This window comes from Phocoena phocoena, chromosome 6 (genome assembly GCF_963924675.1).
Source record: "Phocoena phocoena chromosome 6, mPhoPho1.1, whole genome shotgun sequence".
Lineage (NCBI taxonomy): Eukaryota > Metazoa > Chordata > Mammalia > Artiodactyla > Phocoenidae > Phocoena > Phocoena phocoena.
Window position 1 is genome coordinate 43,699,872 of NC_089224.1, and position 19,357 is coordinate 43,719,228.

The window sequence follows — 19,357 nt, forward strand, 5'->3', positions numbered from 1 at the left end:
CTGTTTTCAAAGTGTATCACTGAGAAAGGAGCATGCTGAGTAAAAACCACGTTAGCTATTAGCGCCCCCCTAGTTTATCCCACTGAGATCTAGATCCTTGATTCCAGTCATCAGTCAAGCTTGCTCAATTCATATACCCACCTGTATCAATACCAGAGGTGACTGTTGTTTTTTTGCGTGTGTGCTGTTATGTCTGTAACTAAGACTTCATGAAAACGAAGAAGGAATTTGTTAAAAATATTACTTACATGGGATGAACACTATAAGCAACTTATTGCCTAGCTAACTTGAGCACGCTCGTGCAATTATTACGGTGGGAGGTCTGGAATATACATTCAGCTCCTGTCTAATAAAGGTTCATGAAGACCCTTTGACAGAGTGTTAAAAAGTAATCTTACTTCTAATCCAGCATGCTTTCCTCTCCTTGCAACATTCAGGCTCTGCTAAACCTCTTTTGTGGGCCCCATGCTGTGTTTATTCATACTGGTTTGGGCTGAAAAAAACATTTTATCACGATACTTATTCATAGTCTCTTTATGATGCCTGCTTACAGTTAAATTTAAGTACTAGCTTTAATAATTATATCTCTAGGAAGCCCTTACTTCCCACAACATTCTCTGAAGAATTATCTGCCACTAATTTGTCCTCATATTCTTTCCTTGATGCTGTAGTTCATCTCCTGCATCTGAGTGCCCCATGTGGTCGGTGTTTGGCATGAGTTCTGCATGTTGCTGGATGGGAACCATGACCATTTCTGATCCCTTTCATGGACAAGATAGATTTTGGAAAGGGGTTACAAACAAAAGATATACTCACCCACTTTGTGTAAATAAGGGCATGATGATTTCATCACTATAACACCATTAATATCCATTCTGATTCTTCTTCTGGCTCGCTCCAACAATAAAAGCAATTCTCCAGCTTCTCTCTGGAAGGAGCTTGGCCACCCATCTAGCACCCCAGCTTTTGTGGCTTACATCCAAAGGATAGGCCCTCGAGTCACCTAGCTGTGATAGCCAACAGGGCTCAGCATTCTCAAGTCCCAAAGGACCATATTAAACAAAAATGTAGTTTTCAAATGGGGGCACACAGCATCTCATGCAGCTATCTCCCCTTGGCTCAGTACAGAGGGATATCCACACTAGGTAACATCACTTGTAAATTTTCTGTGAACTTCAGACTTGGGTTTATTAGACTATTGATCTAGGATGTATTAGACTGTTGAACTAGGATGTTTAGCCTTCGACTTTCCGGTTCCTGCCCAAGTTTGTTTTTTCCTTGAGGTAGTTAAGGCATAAGCTATTAGAAATTAAGGACTTTTAGAAAGAGTCTAGATTGTTCACAATTTAAAGCAGCTTTTACCAAATCTTCACAGATGCTATCCTATTTAAGGTTTCTGTAAGTATGTCTTTCTTTCTGACTCATGCTCTTATACCATCTCCTCCTCTTCCTTTAACCCCTGAGCTTCCCGTTTGCTCTCCGCAAAAAAAGACTTTTCCCCTACATCTATCACTTTGGCTTCAGGTCAAAATCACTGACATCACAGCTGCCTACCAACATGAGCCCGTGTTACCCTCAACTCTAAGCAATTCTAGCATCCCTGATGCTTGCCCCTAGAGACTTGATTCATTATTCTTGCTTCAGGTAAAAATTTCTCCAGTTATAACTTCCTTATATTCCTCAAGCTTAACTTAGCTCCAGCCTTAGGGATCTCCTACTTCTTTCCTCTCTCTAGTTTGTACTAAACTCATTAAAAATATCTTAGATTTCCTATCTTTCCTTCTAACATTTGCCTGAACTAGAAAGGAAAATAGTCTGTACAGTGCCCAGAAAGAGAACACAAAGGGGAACATTTATGAACATGTCCTTTGCTTCATTCATGGGTGAGCATACCCTTAAGAACCAGCAAGCCTAGTTGGTGTTTTCGGTCCATTTGTGAACCCGAAGATATCATGACCTTAAGACTCCAGATATTTGCATTATACCACTTATTCTGGTTGCTCCTATCACCAAGAAGTCTTCTGATTATAGGTTGCCTTTCTACATAGCTTTTTGACACTGAGCACATCAGCTGACACAAGGATACCAATTTGCTTGAAAGCTAAATTTCTCATTATAAATTTATGCATTAATCTGGTTTGTTCATCACTCTTGTATGAGTCTGGTTAGTGTAGCTCATCTGGAAGAGATCACTTCCGAAAAATATAAATATTTGAGTTTCTGGATATGAATTTTTTTGGCCCCAATCTCAGACTTTTAAGGACTTAAAGGTATATAGTAATCAGGGTTAAATGCTCAGTTCAGCTATATTCTTGGGAGTTCCTTAACTCACAACTGGGCACTTAGGTGGTCTTATTCTCAACTTCAATTACCACAAAATTACACACACACATAATTTTTCTATAATTTCTTAGGCTCTTGTGAATGAAATTGTCTTTGAGTTTATCCATTTTTAATTCTTTGTCTATGACTAGTATTGGCATCCTTAAAATTAAGTCCTAAATCATTTTACTTTGCCAGTAGTTTGGTAAATTTGCAAAAGTCTTGGTTTCTTCACAAAGTTTAACACGTCTCCCAAATTTTAAGCAAAGAACTCTTCTGAGGAGCCCATTAACATTTTTATTAAGAAATCAATGCAATGTTTCCTGCTAGGAAGCACTATATATTTTTTTAGAATAAGAGAAAAATTACTTTTATTATTTTCTTATTACAATAGCAAAGCATGCCTATCATAGAAACACTACAAAATGATATGAACCAGTAAAAGGAAATAAAGCCCATCCAGAAATAACTACTGTTAATGTCTTAGTGACCATCCTCTCAAAGTTCTCCTCCACCCGACACATATACACACACACACACACACGTATCAAAAAAGGAAATGACCTGTTCACTTAGTACTCTACTGCAATGCGGCCTTCTTGTTCTCATTGTACTTGCTGTGCCTCACACAGAGTGACACTCTGTAAGTGCCCAATAGTGATGAACAAATGACCAATCCTAAGGTCTCTTCTAGCTCTGAACCCATTTGGTCTTTGTCATTCTTTTACTCTGTGAATCTTCCATGCATCCTCAATTTACCCTGTACTGGTTTTTTAAAAATTAGGAGACTTCAGTTTTTAGAACAGTTTTTGATTTACACAAAAATTGGGCAGATAGTACAGAGAGCCCCATATGCAGTTCCCCCACCACCAGCGCAGTTTCCCTATTATTAACATCTTGCATTAGTGTGGAACATTTGGTACTGTCAGTTTTTTTTTTTTTTTTTAACCATTCTAATAGACGTGTAGTAGTAGCTCACTGTTGTTTTAATTCACAATTCCCTAATGATATATGATGTTATCTTTTCATGTACTTATTTAAAGTCTGTATTTTTATTTAGCGAGGGGTGTGTTCAGATATTTTGCCTATTTTTTAACTGGGTTGTTCATTTCTTATTGCTGAGTTTTATGTGTTCTTTATATATCCAGTGATAATTTCACTGGATACAGAATTCTAAGTTGATGGCTTTTCCTTCAATACTTTAAATATTTCACTCCATTCTCTTCTTGCTTGCATGTGTTCTGAAGAGAAGTCCAATGTAATTTTTAATCTTCTACAGATCAGGTTTCTTTACAAATTTTTTTCTCTCTGTCTTTGGCTTTCTGTAGTTTGATATAGATTTTTTGGGTATTTATTCTCCTTGGTATTCTCTGAGCTCCTCTGGATCTGTGGTTTGGTGTCTGTCATTAATTTTGAGAATTTCTCAGCCATTATTACTTCAAATATACCTTCTGTTCCTTTTTCTCTTTCTTCTTCTTCTAGTATTTCCACTTCACATTTGTTCTACCTTTTGTATTCGTTTCACAGTTCCTTGATATTCTGTTCCATTTAAAAAAATCATTCTCTTTGCATTTCTTTTTGGAGATGACATATCTTCAAGCTCACTGATTCCTTTTAGAGTTTCCATTGCTCTGTTTACATTACCCATCCGTTCTTGCATGTTGTTTCATTTTCCTTGAGAGCACTTAATATATTAATCATAGTTGTTTTAAACTCCCTATCTGATAATTCCAAAAGCTATGTTATGCCTGAGTCTCTCATGCTTCCTTTGTCTCTTCAGACTATGTTTTTCCTTGCTTTCTAGCATGCCATTTCCTTTTTTGCTGAAAGCTGGACATGATATATTGGGTAAAGAAACTGAGATAATTAGGCTTTTAGCGTGAGCTGTGCTATGTTTAATATCTTCTGCAGCTGTAGGTGCCAGAGGCTTCATTTCTTCTGGTTTCCTTATTTTTTTCCTTCTCATGTTGTTTTTCTGTCTCCCTAAACACTTCTTAAACAGAATCTGTGTCTTGCAGCTCTCGGTTGTATGCCACTATAATTGTAGTGGAGCCCTGCTGGTCTAGTGATTGGATGTGGGTGGGGGGAGGTGTTTTATAATTTTATGATTAAACGTCAGTTTTTTAGTGGGCCTGAGTCCCTGGGCTGTGGCCTTCAGAAATGTTCCTCAGCCTTCTCCCTCCCCTTGTATGAGACAAGAAGACTAGAGGGGGTTAGAGTTGGCTGATTTCCCTTTCCTTAGGTCAATTTCTTTTAATTAATTAATCTAACATTTATTGGAGTATAATTGCTTTACAATGGTGTTCGTTTCTGCTTTATAACAAAGTGAAACAGCTATACATATACATATATCCCCATATCTCCTCCCTCTTGCATCTCCCTCTCTCCCACCCTCCCTATCCCAGCCCTTTATGTGGTCACAAAGCACTGAGCTGATCTCCCTGTGCTATGTGGCTGCTTCCCACTAGCTATCTATTTTACATTTCATAGTGTATATATGTCCATGCCACTCTCTCACTTTGTCCCAGCTTACCCTTTCCCCTCCCTGTGTCCTCAAGTCCATTCTCTATGTCTGTGTCTTTATTCCCATCCTCCCCCTAGGTTCTTCAGAACTTTTTTTTTTTTTCTAGATTCCATATATATGTGTTAGCGTACGGTATTTGTTTTTCTCTTTCTGACTTACTTCACTCTGTATGACAGACTCTAGGTCCATCCACCTCACTACAAATAACTCAATTTCGTTTCCCTTTATGGCTGAGTAACATTACATTGTATATATGTGCCACACCTTCTTTATCCATTCATCTGTCGATGGACACTTAGGTTGGGAAGCATAATATATTTCTAATATATTTCTAATTATCTCTTCTTTTTAAAAAAATCTCCTGTCTTTCCTGATGATTGTTTAAAAACTATCTTTCTTCAAGGCATCACCAATTAAGTTGGATTGACCTACCTCAGCAAGCGTCCTTACACTGGGCTCTTCTTTCTTCGCTGTGGATTTTTCTCTGATCCTACTTCATTTATTGATCTCTTTGTACATAGTCTTTTGGTAACCTTTCATCCACCAACATTCTATCTACTCCTTTTCTGTCTTTGAGAAATGGTCAAAATTGGGCATTGTTGTGCTTGTGTAACTCTTGTTTTACTATCCCAGCCTTGGCTTTAGTTTTAAATACTTCCTTTTCCTACTTCCTCTCTGTTCTCATCACACTAGTTTACCCTATGTAGTAGGAGGCAGATGTAAGGTCTGAATTATGAACTTACATTTAGAGAGAAATAGCTACAGATATTGCACTATGCTGGATGCAGTTTCTCTGTGGACACATACCCCTCCCTCCACAAAACACACAAACAATGAAAGGTGAAAAGTGTTAGAGGAGTCCTGAAGGTAGCCCCACCCACATTCAGCTTTTAAGAAGACTTTTTTTTTTTCTCTTGCGGTACTCGGGCCTCTCACTGTTGTGGCCTCTCAGCGGCCATGGCTCACGGCCCTAGCCGCTCTGCGGCATGTGGAATCTTCCTGGACCGGGGCATGAACCCGTGTCCCCTGCATCGGCAGGTGGACTCTCAACCACTGTGCCACCAGGGAAGCCCGACTTTTTTTAAACCTCATTTATGTAAGCTACATTAAAGTTTTCTCACGTTGTCCCTCAATAAACTTCTAACACATTCTCCATAATGCTGCTAGAGTGATCTTAGCTAAAACACGACATTGCAATATGATGATGATTCAAATCCTTTTTGACTCCCCTTTCTATATAAAGTGAAACTCTGAGACAAGCAGACAGCTGTTCCACATCTGGCCTTTTTTCTGGGCCCCTTCTTTTCACTGGAGCTTCTTCTCCCAGAACCTGCTTGCTCTATATATTCAACGTGAAACAAGCTGCTAGTTTTTCCAAACGGCCCTGCATCCTTACGAATGTTGTTCCCTCCGAGGACAGTTCCCTTTTCCCCTATATCACCCTGAAAGCTTACTGATTTTCACAGTATATTTTGTATTCTTTCCTCTGCCTAATACTTTCCTGAATCTACAGCCACAGTAGTCCTTGCTTTGTGCCTGCAATCTACTTTATAGAGACTTATCAGGACCCCTATAACTCTTTATTATGTTCATTTGCTTAAATTATATGTCTCTCTTTATAAATCTCTATCCAAGTTTCTTGAAGGCTCCATAGATGCATGTAAATCATATTTTACCCAGAATCTATGACAGAATATCATCAGATATAGACATATTGCTCCAGGAAATTACATTTCATAATATTGTCCTATAAGGCAACTATCGTTCCACATGCATGAATTCAGAATTTGTTTTTGAGCAATGCAGAATTTTCCCATCCTTTAACAATCTTTGTTCAATTCCCTCAGTGATCAGAAACCTTGATTCGTAAGGTAATTAGTAAGGATTATGACGTGGTCAAGGAGCAAAGAGCTTCCAAGTGGTACAGGTGACTCACAATCCAATCATCAACGCTGTGTTCTCACCAGTGAAGCAGGATGATGCAGCACAGTCAACACACTAACAGGTATCACTCACGCACAGGCACCGGTGCACACACACATGCACACTCTCTCTTTCTCTCTCTCTAGGCACTGGGTGCAGATTTGTCAATAAGCTGACATCAAAGGGTTTAGTGCAAAGTGAAAAGACATAATATTTATCAAAGTTGGATTCCTAAATTTAGCTAAAACTATCTCAACTAACAAAGGGTTATTTGCCTGGCAAACCCCAAGTTAAAAAAATTTTTTTTCTTTTTTTAACAGTCTGACCCTCTGACCGTCTAGATATAAAGAGGATACAGAATAATGTATTGCTTTTTCTAATTTCCTTCAAGTATTCAGAAGTCATGGAAATTTTTCCCCAAATTATTTTTTGCCCTACCCAACTTTGTTAAATTCAAGCTTGACTACAACCTTTTTAAAACCTGTTCTTATTTACTTTGTAATTAAAGGAATAATATGATCTTGAGGAGTAAAGACAATGTTGTTTCTACCTTTGACTTCCACAGAATTAGTAGTGTCCTTGTATATTATATCACATTCAATATATACATACATAAGACATCTCATTACCACTTTCTGTTCCGTAGACATAGATGAGAAGTTGCATAGATATGCTTGCCTCTAAGTGTAATATAGATATACATTCTGATAAAAATTCAACGGGGACAGAACTCGAAAAATGGACAAAATAAGCTAAATTGCAACACATTTTCTTCTTTACTATCCCAAATGTCTTTTAAAATATCAATTCTATGAGTACTAGTCTAGTTTATTCCATACAGATCATATCCCTTAGGGGTTTATTATTTAGGTTTCCTTTGTATTCATGGCATTTTATCCCAAAGTGGAGTTTTGTCAGAATATTTTCTTTTCTTACTAAAAATTATCTCAGGCTCAAATTAATAACTAGATTGCAAAAATTATTTTCCTATTTAAATTATTTGAAGACCTTCAACATAAATTAACTGAGTAAATAAAATGAGCTATTACCATATAATAAAGATAATTTTTGTCAATCCCCAAATGGAATATGCATGACCACTAGAAACTGATACTGCGAAAAAATTCCCTGATCCAATTAAATATAAGTATGTAAATAAATTTTATCATGAAAAAGAGTTAGTTGTAAAAATAGGGGAATTTCTCCAGGCATTTCAAAAAAGGAACTTAATACGGGGAGTTAGTGCTTACAGACCTGATAGAAAGGCTGCGGGGAAAAGATAGAGGAAAAGACTGCTGGGTTTTAGGAAATTAGGATACTGTAGACGGTTAGGGAAATTGCCACTAATGAACTCAGCTGACTGTCGCACTGAAGCAGAGATCTGCCACGTGCCCACTGTTGCCTGCTAACAAAAGTGACCTCTTTCCCCACTTCCAAATATCATGCAAATGTCTCATTGGCAGAATCTAACCTAGAGCCCTATTAGCCAGGGCTTATTGCTATTAAAAGCCAAAGGGCCAGAAACAAACGCATAAGCTTTCTCCTGAACAAGTCTGGAAAGTGTTACTTGATAAAAATACCATCTTTTGTTTGTTTTTTAATGTACAGATGTGGTGGCCATTTTTTTTTAATGGATGCAAATTCTTTGACACCTCTCCCATCTAGAGGTGTATTCTATGTCCTCTCCCTCCCCTAGAATCATGGGGTCCTTAGGGCTGCTCTGAAGATAAAGTATGGGAGAAGTGAATTCATGAGACTTGTGGGGTTGGGCTATAAGACCAGAGAACTTCTGCTTGGCTCTCTTGGAATGCTTGGTCTCAACACTATCCAACTCAGAACACAGCCACAATGCTGAGAGGGGCTCTAGAGACGGTCCCAGATGAGCCTAGCTTTGAGTCACCCCAGCCCAGACATCGGATATGTGAGGAGCAGAGCCTCCAGATATTTGTCCCACACTGTTCCACTCACCCCAGCAATATGAAGCTTGATATATATCATAGAACATCAACAAGCCATCCCTGCAGTGTCTTGTCTGAATGTCTGACTCACCGAATTTATAAGCATTACAAAACAGTGGTTTTACACTACTAAGTTTGGGATGGTTTATTACTCAGCAATTTCCTTGAACAACTCATGAAAACATGTGAGAGAAGAAAAAATAATGAAGTGGATGGAGACTCAGAGACTGCAGAACTCATCTTCAGTATGCAAACTTGAAAGTTGTTAGCAGGTAAGGTTTATGCACAAAGCTATACAATTAGGCTTACAATCATCTGTTATAAATCTGTAGCATTTGTCTTCCTCCATTTTATTTCTTCTCCAGTTATATAATCTTAAGTCTGGTCCCTGAAATCTGAGAGGGAACAGATCTGGTAGGTTTGGGTCTTCTTTACCCATTCCCATATCATCACCCAAATTACACAGATATAGTGCAATTTGGGTCTTTATTAACAAGTTACCATTTTCAAAGATACTGCACAGTCTTACCACATTAATGAACTCTCATCCACACAGTCCCAGAGGAAAAGAAGGAACAAAAATTCCAGTTACCGAATCCATTTGCTAAGAAAACCGAGTTCCCTGTAAGTGGAGCCTATCATATTTTTCTAAACCTTTCCCTTGAGTTTGGCAATTCAGTTATACAACATTCTTATGGCTAAGTTTCTCTTCTGTTGCTTCCTCTCACTTTTAGTCCAGATGTTCTCTTTTTTATTTCTTTGTTCCTGTTGCTGTGCTATTTAGAGTGGTGGTTTTTATAAACTTTTATGTGACATTGTATGTTATCAAGCACCTCAGGGATTGGATCTATTCATTTCTCCATTCTGTACTCATTACCACCTCTTTCTCTACATGTTTGAATGTTCCGTGTGTATGAAACTGTAGCTCGGTCCTACAGCAAGTGAAAGTACTGATAACATAGGTCCTTATACAAGGTACTTCCTCTCTGATGGAGATAGAATATACAAATAGCATGAAAAAATGTGTACGCGAGAAACACAAGTAAAGGAAAATGTATCTGCTGTACTTATGACACAGTAAGAATAGTTTTATAGTTTGACCAGGCTCAGCTACAGGACACAGTGGGAACTCTGCAGCTTCAATGACTGGCCCAAAAAGTACTGAGCTTGAGTTCCCTCTACTTTCTCTCCACTTGACTGAGCAACTAATGCATGCCAGGTAGTATGCTAGTCAGTCTGCATTTTTATTTACCTGACTCAGGGCTTAGCTTGCCACTTACAATATTGGCTAATTAACTAAAAGATCAAGCCAAGACAACAAATTTGAGGGTTTGTCCAAGGCAAGGGAAGACAGTTGGCTCAAAGGCGACAAACTGTGGAGTGGCAGTGCTACAGTTGTACGTGATTGGTCCGTTAAAAGCAGAATCCTGGTCAAGTCTTTCATATGCTGGCTACCTACTCTGTAATCAAACTGCGCTAAGTCTCTGCCTACAAAGAGTATAGGTATCACAGGAGAAGTATATATAAGATTCAGTGGAGGTACAAAGAAGAGAAAAATCTAACCCCAGAGGGAAGGTGAATAAGTAAGACAGGGATACAAGGTATCCAATGACCCAAGCAACTGGATTATAGTTTAGAATAGAGCTACATTCCTCAAAAGTAAACTAGCCAATCTAAAACCCAAACAGATACTGATACAAAACACCATGGATGAATAGCAAAAACACTATGTTTAATAAAATAAGAAAGACATAAATGAGTATATGTCCTAGGACTCCATTAGAAGAAGTTCAAGAACAGGCAAAACTAATCTATGGTGAAAGAAATCATAACAGTAGTTGCTTCTGCAGAGTACTGGCTGGAAAGAAGCACAAAGGAATTTTCTAGGGTGATGAAATATTCTATATCTTGTTTAAGTGTTAGTTACAAGACAGGATATATTTGTCAAAATTCATTAAATTGTGAACTCAAGATCATCTCAGTCTCTTAGTCTGCTTTATGCTTGGCTTCTCAGCCTCTCAGCCTTGGGCACTTATACATCAAACTCCTTGAAGATAAGGACAACAGCAAATATTTGGTTCATTTCAATGCATTTCCCTGCTCTCCAGTAACTGGGGCCCTCAAGTTCTGAAGGACATGAAAGCTCAGCAATACCAGTAAACAATTCATTTTGTATATTATTTTTTTAAACATCTTTATTGGAGTGTAATTGCTTTACAATGGTTTGTTAGTTTCTGCTGTATAACAAAGTGAATCAGCTGTACATATACCTATATCCCCATATCTCCTTCCTCTTGCGTCTCCATATATTATTATCATTTTTATTCTACTGTTTTTGTCTTATCGAGACACAAGCCAGTCCGTTCCATCCAGAAGTAAAGGTCTAAAATAGATTTTAATAAAACAGTGCTGTGCCGACTGAGGAGCCATATGGAAAAAGATAAAACTGAGTCTGTTCTTCACACTGTACACCTGTATGAATATTAAGTGGATCAGAATAAGAAACTACATAGGAAGAAAAAACATGAATGCATTCCTTTATAAGGCAAGGGCAGATATAATTTTCCTCTGATTCAAAATCTAGAAGCAACAGAGGAACGACTTGACAAATTTAACTACATCAAAATTAAAAACTAAAAAATTTGCATAATGAAACACTATATACAGAGTGAAAAAGTAGATGAGCTTTCTTTCCATGATGATAGTGTCCCAACCAACATGGTAAATGTTCCTAAAACTTGCTGGACTTTCTGTAAGACATATGGCAAGCACCAACCCCACAAAGTGGCACCGTACACAAAAAGGTAAGGATTTTCTATATGCCCAGAGAAGGAGGATTTGACAGGAAGCTGAATTATTATGGTAGGCAGACTAAGCCAGTTTTCCAGAAAAAGGCTAAAACTATAAAGAATATTGTGCTCAGGCTTGAATGTGTTGAGCCCAGCTGCAGATCTAAGAGAGATGTAAGCATTTTGAACTGGGAGGAGATAAGAAAATAGAGGGCCAAGTGATCCAATTCTAAGTTTCACCTCTTGTTTTACTATGAAGACAATAAAATCTTGAGGTTATGTTCACTTCAAAAAAAAAAAGATTAATGACAAACTTAGAAAAATGTTTGCAACTTAGAGTTTTGATATCCTTATTATTTCAAGCACTCATAATTGAGAAGAAAATGATCAAGTTCTTAATACAAAAATTGACAAGAGATATGAAGAGAACACAGAAAAGGAAATTAAGATGCATCTGTGTGTGTGTGTGTGTGTGTGTGTGTGTGTGAGAAACTAATATAGGAACTTCTTATTCCTAACTAGGAAAATGGACATTTTTTAACTATATTTTTAACTATATTCTGTAGGTTTAATTTTAGTACTACTATTAGTTTTTCTATTTTTAAACCATTATAGGTACTTGGATAAGTTGAGTAAGTAATTGTTTTAATGTTGGTGAGAATAAGGATTTTCGGTTTGAGAGACAAAAGTCCTAGAAATAAAAACCCTACATCTCAAAATTGAATTAGAAATATTAATGTAAAATTAGTTCATCTCTTTTGTTTTAAAAAAGACCTGGAAGCAGTGGAAAGTGAGGCGCAATGAGCAACCCTAGAACCCAGATTGTGATCTCTAATTCCCATTCCCCACAAAAAGGAAGGAGGAAGTTCTTTGGGAAAAGATTGAAACCAAGTCCACCATAGCTCATACCCTCTTGACCAAGTAGATGAGTGGCAATTTTTCTGTATAGAATACTTATAGATAACAAACACATGAGGAATGTTAGAATTAGAAACTTGCCATTTTGCAAGCTTGAAAAAACATTTTCAAACAATTGTCATCAATGCACAGTAAAACTATTAAGAGAAAAGTTGAAGTGACCAAGAAGCATTCAGCATTACCAAACATTAGAATACTGGACATTTTATATGTTTCTAGCTGTGAATTTGAGGTACACAGTACCATTTATGAGGTTTAGGGAAAAAATTTAATGTGATCCAGTCATGCCTTTATATCTAAGTTCATTCTGCCATAATGTGGATCATGCAGGAGCAAGTAAAATTGTGCCACTGTAAGTAAATCCAGTCGTAAAAGACAACTGGTCCAATTTTTTCAACAAGTCAATGGCATGTGAGAAAAAAGGGTAAGAGAGACTATTCTAGACTAATAGTTAAGGAGATGCTTAAGAGTCATAACAACCATATGCAATGAGTAAATCTTCTTTTGAGAAAAAATAACTAAAAACATATTTTTTATACCACTGAAGACATTTTAACATGGATTAGGCATTCTAAGCTATTAGGGAATTATTGGGGTCTTTTTTAGGTATAATAATAGTATTATGGTTATGTGACAAAATATCTGTTTTAAGAATATATACATACAGAAGTGGATTAAAATGACAAAACGCATTTACTGTCGGTGTTAAATACTATATATATTTCACTACATCATTTGTAGAAATTAAGCTTTTTACATGTTTTAAATTATGTGTTAATGACCAATGTAAGTACAAGTCTTTTTATAACATTTATTTATACTGCCTCAATTCCTACCTAATCTTGAGGTGGGGTAGTTCATATTTCCAAATAATTCACAGGAGGCAGAAAAGAGATTTATAACTAACTCTTGAGGCATTATCATTTTTTATATCATATTCTCATTAAATAATTCATCTCTAGTAACTCTGACTTTTATCCATGAGTCACTGTATAATAGAAAAACCTTTTTCCATCTAAGAAAAGGGGCAGTGAAGTATGCTATTTTTAAAACAAGAAAAAATTGACAGTTTTCAGTGGATGGAATCAGAACTCAGGATTAATGGATCGTCCCCAAGGATGGTCAAATGTGATTCTCTGCAGATGGCTGCACAGGATGACACTTCATAAAACATCATTTCTCTGCTAGGCTGCCAGCATCTCTGGTGCTTCAAACATATTGTTTATCTCATCAAGAGGAGCAGGTTCTAAAGGTAAGAACTGAACAAGTGCCATTGTGCAGGAAATGGAGCAGATGGCCCATCTATGATGGTCTGCCTTTACTTGATGAGAGGCTGATCCAATCCCAAACAGACCAGTTGCCAATTAAAAGAGGTCTTGGCTGAGGGAATCTGTACTTTCCTGTGACAGATAATCGGCTTAACCATTTTCTCAGGCTCTGCCCACTATCCATTTCCATCACTGACCTCTCCAGAAATGAAGTCCCTTATGACCAGTTCTGTGCAATATTTCATTGATACTTACTAATGAATGTCTGGATTTTACCCAAACTTCTTACCTCAGTTCTAGGCTACATTTTGTTTTCACACCCCTTCTAGCCTGATCACTAACAAAGAAATGTGTCTGTGTTTTGTAAAAGAACTTCAAAGACATGGATTAAACATGAGATTTGTTTTGACTTCCTTCTGTCACAGAAATGGGCTTTATTAGCTGTTCTTTCTAAACACATTTTAGGATTGTAACATTTTGGAAGAATGGAATTTATTTAAATTTTCACAAAAATGGGTGTAAAAAGATATTGTGATTAGCAGGCATATTTTAACTTTCAAAGTTTAGGATCCTGAGCTCCAGTGTTATTTAAGGAAAACAACATGAGTCTGAAGACCATCAAGATTAAGTGTCTAGTGCCAAGAACCAGGAGTCTACCTTGAAGGAGGAGAAGGGAGTTTTCTGTTTATAAGAGGATCCTTTGACCAGGTCAGTCAGCTCATGACAGTTAGTAGACAGCCTGAGTAACATGGATCAAGGTGTGAGCTACACAGCAAAGTAATGGGCCCAAAACTTGCCACATCTGAAGAAAACCTGAAAGAAATAGTAAACCAGAAGAAGAGGGCAGTGGTTTGGATACAAAAGAGTAGGGAACAAATAATGTATGCATGCAGAATTAGATCAGCTCTGCAAAGAATTTGGCTCTGTGTCTTTTTAAACTTTGGTATGCTTTTTTTTCCTCAAAGTTTGGGCATTTTCCTACCACACCCCAAATCTGTTAGATAATAAACCCTCTGGAAGCAGACTCCGTATCTATGTTGTTCGCCACTCTTTCTCTAATGCCTACCACAGTGCTTGATATCTAGCAGGTGCTCAATAAATTCCTTCAATAAAGGAATACCTAGCACAGTGTAGAAACTGAGTAATTAATCTCTAAAATAATAAGTGAATGTTGACTAATACCCTGGGCATGACTAATCTGGAACAATATTTTTTGTTCTTTTTTGTGTTGAATTCAGGAGAAATTGGAGGACTTCCTCTCTAGTATTCAGAACATGGAGCCTGGGATTAATTCTTCTGTAACCCAGGCATTGAAACCATTTCAACTTATAGCTGAGTGCTTGAATTGTTAGAAATTTCAGGGGAATCAAAAGTTTCTTCTTACAAAGAAACTTAAAATATTCTGATCCTGTATATATATATATATATATATATATATTTTTTTTTTTTTTTTTTTTACTTTTTGACTTATTAAGAAATAGATCTTTAACTTCTTTTTCCTGTATTTCATAACAGCTTTCAAAAAGATCTCCCTGCCTCCAGGCTTGCTTCCCTGCACTTCATCTTCCACATGCCTCCAGCATAACCTTGATAAAACTCAGATTTTATCAGGTCACTAACTCTTATGTTCCAAAATCCCTCCATGGTTCATAATTCATGCCTTAGCATGGCAGCAAATGCCCTTCATCTTCTATTTTCAGCCCCATCCAGGTCAGGCCTCTTTACCCACAGATCCCATCCATGTGCCACGCTCCTGCCATACCACACGTTTCATCAACCTTGAACTCTTCCATAACTTTTCCCTTGTTCTTTCTTCTGTCTTATATGATTCTTTCTTCATTTTCATCCTGGCAGTATCCAACTCCTCTGTCAAAATCTAGTTTAAATGCCACCTTCTCTGTGAAGCTTTTCTTGACTCATCCAGATAGAATTAATCACACTTTCTGTGTTCCCATACCTTAATGTAGAGTGAACAGATGGAAGCAAAAGCTTGGGAGCCAGAAAGATCTCATTTCCAATCCTGGTTCCTCTGCTCACTCTGACCTTGGACAAAACACTTAAGGACTCTGAACCTCCTATTTCTCTTTTATAAAGTGGGTATAATCATATCAACATGTCAGAGTTGCTGTAAAGATTGACTGTGATCATGGATACAAAACACTTAGCATAGGTCTTGGCTACATAGTTAAAACTCAAAGGAAGGTACTTACATTGCTTTTATTACCTTATTAGTATTTCCTCATTCATCACAATCTGATTGGTATTATAGATAACTGCATACCTGCCTAATCATTGATACAATGATTTCCTGGGCTTGGCTGGGAAAATGTACCACTATATCAGAACTGTTGATTCATGTGTATGAAATCATTTGTGTTAAATTAACAGCATAAATATATATGCTGTTATAAATTGTCTTCTCTACAGCTTTGCACATAATTGTCCCCAAAAAAGCAGCAGGACAGGAACTATCCCTTTTTGCCTCCTTTTTACCCCAAAGTATGAAATTAACATGACTTTATAAAGGTTTTAGAGAATAATATATAAATCTACCTCTAACCTATATTTCTAACAACATAGCCGCTATAGGTAACTTGGGCTGGAATTGCATTGAGACTCCTGAATGATTCAGCTGACTCAGTTCAATTGCTGCTTAAGTATGTGCTATGTCCAGGTCATTGGGAAAGCAGTGCAGAACAGAACACAAAAAAGCTTTCTTTCTAATTCAATTAAAGTAAACAGTGATTGTGCCCTGTTGAAATAACAATAGCATCAAATGCACCTAAGATACCTAAATGGGATACATTTGTGTCACGCAATTGTGTCTCACCAGATCATATCTGTGCCTCTGGTCCCCAGGAGAAGCACTCCTACTCTAACATCGGTGTAATCCTTCCAGCTGTGTCACTACCCAGCCAAAACTCTTCTTGGTTTCACATTTCTGACCTGCAGCACATAGTCCAAACTTTCAGCATGGCACAAAAAGCCTTGGAGAAGCATGACCACACCTATTTTCCTTGCCTTGCCTCCCTTACCTTAGTTATAACTCCTATGTTCCAGCCATGGGAAAATTGTCTCCTTGGACTCTCAGTTTCAACTCCAATAGAGCAAAGAGCTTAGAAGTTATCATTCCTGTCCTTTTAACAATTAAAACCTGGAAAAACTGAAAATTACTTTTCTTGGGACCACCAGAGAGAACTGAGGTTGCAGGGGAAACTATAATACTGAAAGCTGGAGAAACAGGCTCATTGAGAGACACACAGCCAAGATCTTCTTACCTGGATCAGAAACCCACTGGAGCCATAAATTGGTAGTAATACTTAAATGGTATTTTGATGAACTGCTGGAGGCTGTGGGTGGAATAGCTGGAGAGTGAGAAACTCCTGAAGGCTGCATTCTTAGGGGCTAGAGGACACACTTTCATGGGTTTTACTACCTGGAAACTCACCAGGTTCTCATGGTGAAGATCTGAGAAAGATCCCATCATGGCTCTGGCAGGGGGAAGGAAAGAGTAATTACTGTGAAATATGGCTAGAGATTTCTCCATAATAAAGATCTACACTCCAGGTGAAAAGCCTTCTAGAACACTTTTCCTGCTGGGGAAGTGCATGCCTCTCATTCCAGTCACTTCTAGCCTTCTGGTCTAACCTAAGAATATGAACACATAGTGAACAGGGGACCGGGCCTCAAAAAAATAGATTGAGAATGCTGCAGCCAAGAAAAAAGAGTTGAAAGTGGGGTATTGGAGGAAAGCTACACCAACGGAAAAACACTTGTGAAAGTCACAGCCCCAAGACACAGGCTGTGCAAAACAGATTTAATCTAAAGATTATAGAATGATCCCCCTTCCCCATAAAATACCACAAGACAAACAGGGCTCCAGTATAATAACAGTGGATTGCAGCTGAATGAGCAGCAAGACACAAACTCTGAAAGGTGGAGTACTTATGGAAGCCCAAAGTCAAATAGGGAGACAAAAATGCAGACACTAGAGGAATCTGAAGACTTTAGCACCTAAAGCTAGAGCAAATATTAAACACAACTAAACTCCTAACCAGCTTACATAAATTCTCAAACCAAATACCTGTATACCTCAATTCCATTACCTATTATTTATGTTTTGACCTAAAACACATCTAACTTTCATCAGCAACAAAATAATTATAAGATATACGAGAGAAAAAACAGTTGTAAGAGCTAAAGCAATCATCAGAACAAGGACTAGATAAACCGTGGATTTGGGGACTATCAGAAAGGGAATTTAAAATAACTATGATTCATATGTTAAGGATTTTAATGACAACATGCAAGAACACATGGGTAATGTAAGCAAGATGTATAATACAAGAAAGAATCAAAAGGAAATTCTAGAAATCACAAAAAGTAGAACAGAAATGAAGAAAGTATTTGATGGATTTATCGATAAACTTGGCACAGCTGAGGAATGAACTAGTGATTTTTGCAGATAGGTCAAAAGAAATTATGAACTGAAGTGCAAAGAGAACAATGATTTAAAAAACAGAACGGAATGTGTAGAAACTGTGAGACAATTTCAAAAGGTGTAATGAACACATAATTGAACGCAATTGAATTTTCCAAGTACCTTCAAAACTGATGACAGATACCAAACCACAGGTCCAGGAAGCTCAACAAACACGAAGTAAAATAATTATAAACCACCTCCCCGCATTTACATGCACACGCGCGCGCGCACACACACACACACACACACACACACACACACACACACACCCCTAGGCATATCACATTAAAACTGCAGAAGACTGAATACAATAAGAAAATCTTAAAGATATCAGAGGGGAAAAAGTAATAACTTATGAATAGAGGGGCAAGTATAAGAATGACAGTGGACTTCTCATCGGAAATCATATAATAAAGAAGAGACTGGAGTGAAATATTTGAAGTGTTGAAAGAGAAAACCTCCAACCTAGAATTCTATATTAAGTGAAATCATTCTTTATAAGGGAAGAAGAAATATGGAATTTCCAAGACAAGCTAAAACTGAGGGAATTCATCATCAGACTTGCCCTGAAATCCAAAAAAGAGATTTTCATGCACAAAGTAGATAATACAGGTCAGAAATTTGGATCTCCCTAAAGACAAGAAGAGAGAGAAAAAATAATTTTGCTTTTCTTATTCTTAAAAAAAAACTTATCTTTTAAATCAATTAACACCTATCCCTCTAAAACTATTCAAAAGAATTGAAGAGGAAGGAATACTCCCAAACTCATTCTACAAGGCCACTATCACCCTGATACCAAAACCAGACAAAGAAACCATACACACGAAAAAGAAAATTACAGGCCAATATCATTGATGAACATAGGCATAAAAATCCTCAACAAAATACTAGCAATCTGAATCCAAAAATACATTAAAAGGATCATACACCATGATCATACACTTGATCTCACTATCCCAGGGATACAAGGATTTTTCAATATCTGCAAATCAATCAGTGTGATACACCACATCAACAAATTGAATAGAAACCATATGATCTTTTCAATAAAGGCAGAAAAAGCTTTTGACAAAATTCAACACCCATTTATAATAAAAACTCTCTAGAAAGTAGGCATAAAAGGAACATACTTCAACATAATAAAAGCCATATATGACAAACCTACAGCTAAC

General features: G+C 37.3%; 1 pseudogene; it reads left to right on the top strand.

Moving 5' to 3' along the window:
* Window positions 1-11,445: 11,445 nt before the first annotated feature.
* LOC136124578 (large ribosomal subunit protein eL42-like) lies at window positions 11,446-11,749 on the top strand (annotated as a pseudogene).
* Window positions 11,750-19,357: the final 7,608 nt, after the last annotated feature.